General features: G+C 46.9%; 1 protein-coding gene across 2 annotated transcripts in view; it reads left to right on the forward strand.

The window, feature by feature from the left end:
• LOC109644512 (thyrotropin-releasing hormone-degrading ectoenzyme-like) overlaps nucleotides 1–6,817 on the forward strand; it is a 134,275-nt gene that overhangs the window by 24,133 nt on the left and 103,325 nt on the right. Inside the window, exon 3 of one of the 2 annotated variants that reach the window (XM_069519826.1) lies at nucleotides 2,404–2,532. The gene's annotated coding sequence lies outside the window, so the exon portion shown is untranslated. Of the gene's footprint in view, nucleotides 1–2,403; nucleotides 2,533–6,817 lie in introns of those variants that run through there. The other variant, XM_069519825.1, reaches the window with a different exon arrangement.

Below are 6,817 nucleotides of genomic sequence, written 5' to 3' on the forward strand. Positions count from 1 at the left end.
TGCTACAGTACAACACACACACACACACACACACACACACACACACAGCTCCATATATAAATCCATTAGAAGTTATTGTTCATTGGTGCGTTTCTGCCGCAGCTTTTGCTGAATAAAAGCCTCTGATTCAATTGAAAACTTTATTGTCCCGTGACGAAGATTTGGTTTGCAGAAACAGTTTATGACGGAAAACACAATAAAAACAATAAAAACACATAAAAGCAGCCGCGGCAGATGCAGAGCAGCGTGATGTGATGGGAGCAGACCGACGGAGGAGTGAAACCTGCGGAGTGAAAATAAGATTTAATACAGTTACAGCGAGCGTTGGGATGAGAGAGGAAACCTGCTGAAATAACATTTAAACGTGATTACAGAGGCTGAAGTCCTCCTGGAGCCGCCCAGGGACCGCAGAGGTCATTACACACAACAATATGAAAGATGGTAAACAACATACGGATGATTTAGATGATGTGAGAGCCTTCAGACAGATGCTGCTGCAACACCAGCATCAGGAGAGTTGGAGATCTGGAACGAGTTTATGTGACTGTTGGTGAAGAGGAGAGAAATAAAGAGGCAGAAGGAAAGACGGATTGAAAACTCACACAGGAAGGATGTGTAAAGTCACAGTCGCTCAATTTGAACGTCATCAAATCGTTAAATTAATGTCCAGTGTGATTCAAAATGAAGAGTCAACGCAACAATCGAACAAATGCGAGAAAGAGGTGAAGCACTCGGCTGATTTGTGAAAGAACTTCAGAAACGACGCATGGACAAAAGGACACTGGCATCAAACCGACGGGTTCAACAACCTGAATCGATATTTTCTGGATTTTCTTTTGTGGAGGCAGCGGTGAAAGATGTGATCGTACACCCGTGGTTCTGTGTACCCACACCGGCCGGTTGCCATAGAAACGGCAGAGGAGTCGGAGCGGAGCAGCTGCGTGTTGCACTGAAGCATCGTGAGGTTTAAATGCACAGACAGCCACTCAGACACTCCTGCCAGCTCCAGATGCATTGTGGGTACCAGGGGTGCAATTTAGTTCAAGTGCCTCTGTCTGAGCACGACACCGACAAACACACACACACAAACACACACACACACACTCTCCCCCCGTACGCTCACACACACTTGACATGATTCACCGTGCTGAGTTACAACCCAATTTACAGAGGGAGAGTTTCACTGATGACCTGGCAACCCAGCGGCTTCTTTATTTACTATCTGGCAACCCGACATCACATTTACTCTCCAGGAGCCGGGGAGACGCCGGACCGCGGCCACGTGCGCTGTTTGTTTCAGGGCGGGACGCTTGTAAGAACAAATACACGAGATGTTTCCAGGGTAACGAGAAGCTAATTATCGCCAACGAGCCAGTGTACCCATCATGCTTTGCTTTGGATTTGTGCGAAACAAACTGGAGTCTCATTATGACAAGCAGCGCGTTGTCATTAGATTCAATGGGTGCATTATCACAGCAGTGTGTGTGTGTGTGTGTGTGTGTGTGTACCAGATGGTGATGCATCCACCATGCAGTCATTAGGAGGAAATTAGAATCATGAACAAACTGTTTGTGTGTTTGTCTCCGTTACTTTCCTCCAGCCGGTTTCCAACCTTATGAACACGGAAATAAAAACACTTTATCTCCGGTTCACGAACACCTGTTGCTTCTTCTCGAGGGAAACTTTCGATAAGTTGAATCGCTGGTTTGAAGTCTGTGACAAAGAACCTGACGATCTGTGGTGACGACATGAGAGTGGCAGCTCGACCGTCAGGTTTCAAATCCAACTGTCGGAGCTGCGGAAAATGTTTTTATGACTTTTTATTGTTTAGCGCAACAATCAGACTCGAAGAAGATTGATTCCAGTCAAACATCCAGCTCCAACATGTGTCTGTGTAGTTGTAGTTGCTAATACTGACGTTACTGTCATTGCATCAAACACACATCTTATATTCATAACTACCACAACTTAGCACGAGTCTCTTATTCGTTCTTTGTCATCTCTCGTATTTATTCTCTTGTTTATTGGCGTATTCATTGTCCCAGTACTTTGCTGTGTATCATTTACTCAGGTTTACACAGTTTTTAGTACTTTTTATGTTTATTAAATGATCTGTTTTATTTCTGCTCTGCTCTACGTGCATCTATGTATTGTGAGTGTCAACATTCTCTTGGAGGTTATTTAAAATTACGAAAGAAAACTCTGCAGGTCTAGAACGATTGTATAACTGTGTCCCAAACTCAGAGGCTGAATCTGAAACTGTACAGCGTTGCTTTTAAAGATCTGCTGATGATTCAAGTTTTCAGGAGATTCAAGACTCCTTGCTCCTGCTGAAGCGAGGCTGAATGTGTGAGTCGTGTCCGAAGCCGCTGGATTAAAGCTCAGCGTGTGTTCTGTCATCAGATCCCAGCGATGATGGGAACGGCTGACGGAGGCTGAGGACCGGCTGACGGGCTTCGTGATGCTGGTCCTGGATCAGGTCCTCATGGAAGACGGAACCTCACTCTGCTCGTCCTCTGAAGATGAAACCAGGTAAACAAGTACAATAGAAACAAAAACTACAATTCAAATCAATGCAGAGAATATGTACATATGCACCTTTCATGAGGATGTAAACTTTCCCATACGTATACTAAATAGTGTGATATAGTATAAGTGTGTATATGGCTGCAGATCATCAGCTCGCTCAAATGAAAGTCCACAAGTCGCACGTTTATCTCAATAAGAAAAATAAAACCTTTTCCTCGAAGCTGCTGGTCTATAGAGCTGGACCCCTTTTTTAAAAAGAGCCAGTTTCAAACAGTTGGAGGCGACGTGGAGTCGGAGAATCTTCTGCAAACACAAACAAGCTCATTCATCTATTACTTCACCTCATCTGCATAAATTTAAATATGGAGAGTAAACAGTGAATTGGTAGTTTGTTAGTACGGCTTTGAGCTCCTGGATTGGATCCTGTTATATGTAATGTAGAGGAGAAGTGCTCAATTACTCCTGTGCATGTGCAGTGTGTGTCTGTCCGTGTGCAGTGTGTGTCCGCGGTGCATGTGCATTGTGTGTGTGTGTGCAGCGCGTGTGTGCAGCGCGCGTGTGTGTGCTATGCTAATAATTCCATGGAGGGTTGAGGCAATCAAAAACCTCTCACTTTTAATCAGCGTCACACTGAGCAACACACACACACACACGCACACACACACACACAAACACACACACACACACACACACACACACACACGCACACACTCTCAACATGTTGTAAACCAGTTTGACAACTCCAGTATGGTGAGAGTGTAACACAAATACACACATGCCTCACGTTAGAAAAATAAATTGGGGTACAATAGTACAACACACACACACACACACACACACACACACACACACACACACACACACACACAGTGCTCAGAGGACAAAGCAGCCTATCAAAGGTAGAGAGAAGCAATCTGTTTTACATGTGTACAGTTTGCTGCCACACACACACAGACACACACAGACACACACACACTTTGTCGTCAGCCTGGAACAGATAGAAGTGAAAATAAAAGTTAAGAGAGAAAATAACAAGAGAAAAAATTACACGTAAAAAAAAGAATCGATACCTGCAGATCACGCAGAGCCTCCAGAACCCGCCTGCGTCCGTTTGAAATCCAGACCGCGTGTCATCGATCCAAACGGGGGGGGGGGGGGGGCTCCGAGGACGACCTGCCACAGCGAGTCCACTCAAACGGAGAGGAGGCCGGTTTCATTCGGACACTCCACCATCAGAGAACTGTGTGTGACCTCCCTGATTCTGTGACAAACTCAGACCTTCGTCCAGAACGGGAGCGGCGGCGTAGAACCAGTCAGGTCGACCTCGCACTCGCGAAGTCGGTGAAGTCGGAAAACTGGAGTTTTAACAATTTGACGCCTGTTGTGCTGATTCATGCTCATCTGGAGACCGGACTCACACCGACCTCTTTCTCATCCTCCCTCCTTGTCTTTCCTCAAATTCATTGACACGTCAGACGGACCGACCATCGGCACCACCGGTAAATCCTGCTGCGTCAGTGGGATGTCAAAAAATCCATAAAGTTTTTACCATCAGCAGGTGAGCTGACCTCAGTCTAACAGCTGCTCTCTGTGTGTACCTGCAGTTCAGTTGAACATAGTGAGTGTGTGTGTGTGTGTGTGTTCACTGCACACAATAATCAACCCACACTGTCCTGACCCTTGTCCTCTGACCCCCCCGCCTGCTGGTGCACGGCTGCCGATAGATGAGTTTTCTTCCTCCACTGGTTGATAATAAAAGATTTATTTATAGATTCCAGACATAAAGGTTCCAGAGACAAAAACTGTCCAAGTGAAAAACAGTTATTTCCAACAAGGTTCAGGCAAAGAGCGAGAAAATAAAGACGGACATGAGTCCTCACCCCCACCGTACGAACGCTGCCGTCACTTTGACGTCACAGCTCCAGTACCCGGGACTCAGTCTCCTCTCAGACCGGAACCAAGTGTCCTTTTGATTCTTATCGTCCAGTTCCGGTGAAATTTTGAGAACCGTCTGAAACACGTCTTCCACAAATCATTTCCTTTACGTCCTCTGTGCAGTTGGAAGTCATCACATTTCTCCGAGCCGTCCACATCAGGGTGAAGCGAGCGTGCGATTGTAAATAAACATGGACGACGTGTCAACGAGGAAGGGAATAGAACCTGTACTGCCACCGGCCACCAGGGGGGCGAGCGAGACGCCTCGGCTTCACTTTTGTTGAGCCGTCACGTCGTCCATCTTTATTTACAGTCTGTTGTTGGACAGTCTGAAAGTGAAACCTCACATCACAGCAAACTGCTGTTCTGTCCCAACTGAGACACATCCCACATTCATCAGACTCCGTTTACACACACACACACACACACACACACACACACACACACACACACACACACACACTCCTTATGATGGAGCTGAGACACAGCGAGCTTGTGTTGTGTTCACTGACCACAGGAAGCTCGGCTCTTTCTGCATCTGTCTCTTTTATGTGCTGTCACCATGAATCATGGATGGATTTGTGCTTTCAAGGAATTTGAAATATTGATGTTTGGCTTTACGTCTCCTCTCCCTCCGACACTCCTCTTTCATATTTCTGCTCGGCCTCTTCTCTTTCTGCTGCTGCTGCTAGATTGGTGTCAAGTGCAGAGACCACACACACACACACACACACACACACACACACACACACACACAGACACACACACAGACTTACTACCTAACAAGTGATACACATTCATTACATTTTCTGCCCACTGTGTGTTCTGACACCAATCTACCCCGAGGCAGAAGAGTGTGCCACCCACTTAGATCGCTCTCTCACTCTCTCTGTCGCTCTCTCTCTCTCTCTCTCGCCCCGCTGTCTTCCACCTTGATCCAGTTGGCTGGAACAGGACTCTAATTGGCTGTGCGATGTCAGGAAGACTGTGTGTGTGTGTGTGTGTTGGACAGAGAGAGTGTGTGTGTTGTCTTTGTCCAATAAAACTGTCTAAATTATTTTCTAAAGTCCCGCTCGCCCGCTCCATTGGTTTCCATTAAACCCGTCATTATCAAAGTGTTGGCTGCAGAGATGAGTGTGGAATTCTTGGGGCTCGGTGTTGGTGACAGAGGAAACGAGTTAAATCCACCTACGGATCAATTACTGAACGGGCCCCTCCGACCCTGGGCCCCCCCCCACCCCCCCTGTGAGACTGTTAACAAACAGAGATGCACATTTTGAAATGTTGTCTGACTGAGAGTCGATGCAGAAGCAGGAACATGTCCAGAGTCTGTGTGTTCGTGTGGCGAGGGCGTGTGAACTCACCTGATCATCTGCTCAGGTGCTTTTTTAAAGATATTTGTTTTTACTGATAGAACAACGTAAACGTGACAGTGTCCTGCTCAGTTCAACTCCAGGACGACCTGATTCGAGTTTGGGGACATTTAACATAAACCACGTGTGAATGAACCTGAACCAGAATATAATTTCAGTTCTTTTAATCCGATTCCGTCCTGACCTGCTGGACTTGAGTTCGGTTTCCAAACTCTTTCACGTCATGACTCTCGCCCTCATGCAGGAGGACGAGGGGACTTATGTCACCTCATAAAACATCTACGCTTCCATAAGTGTTAATGATCCATTTCAGCCAAATGGATCATCGTGTTCAGTAATCACATGTCGATGAAATAGTCACGTGTCCTCATACTTATGGCCGTGTCGCGTCGTTTGTACGATCGAACACCGTTGAGCTGAATCACTGACCATCAACTCACAGTCAGTGTCACTGACACACACACACACACACACACACACACACACACACACACACACACTCCATACGTCCCTACACATGTCTGGAAACAGTCTAAAGGACCGTAACTGCTGAAAACACACACTCCGACACACCCGTTGTGAGACAGATGGGCAGGAACACGCCAGTCGTTGTAAAATTAATGGCTCATGTGATAGCCAATCAAACGCTTGGCGGGCTGTGTCAATAGCCAATCAAACAGCTGGCGGCATGAATGTTGATGGGCTTGGACGTATGTCAGTGTCACCTTGGTAACGGCCGGGAGCACCTGACTTTCAGGACACGACCGGGGGGGGGTTCCATGTCACAGACGGAGCTCTGTCCGTTAGCATGTGTCAGATTGAACATGTCTCACTGGTCCCTTCACCCCCCCTCTCCCTCTCCCTCCTCTTGTTTGCATTGACCTACGCCCCCTGCTGTTGGTCCGAGCAACTTCCTGTTTCACTGGAGCAGTTTTCCTTCAGGACTCGTTCATGTGCAACTGAAGGTTGAACACGAGGAG

This window comes from Paralichthys olivaceus, chromosome 23, assembly GCF_024713975.1.
Source record: "Paralichthys olivaceus isolate ysfri-2021 chromosome 23, ASM2471397v2, whole genome shotgun sequence".
Classification (NCBI taxonomy): Eukaryota; Metazoa; Chordata; class Actinopteri; order Pleuronectiformes; family Paralichthyidae; genus Paralichthys; species Paralichthys olivaceus.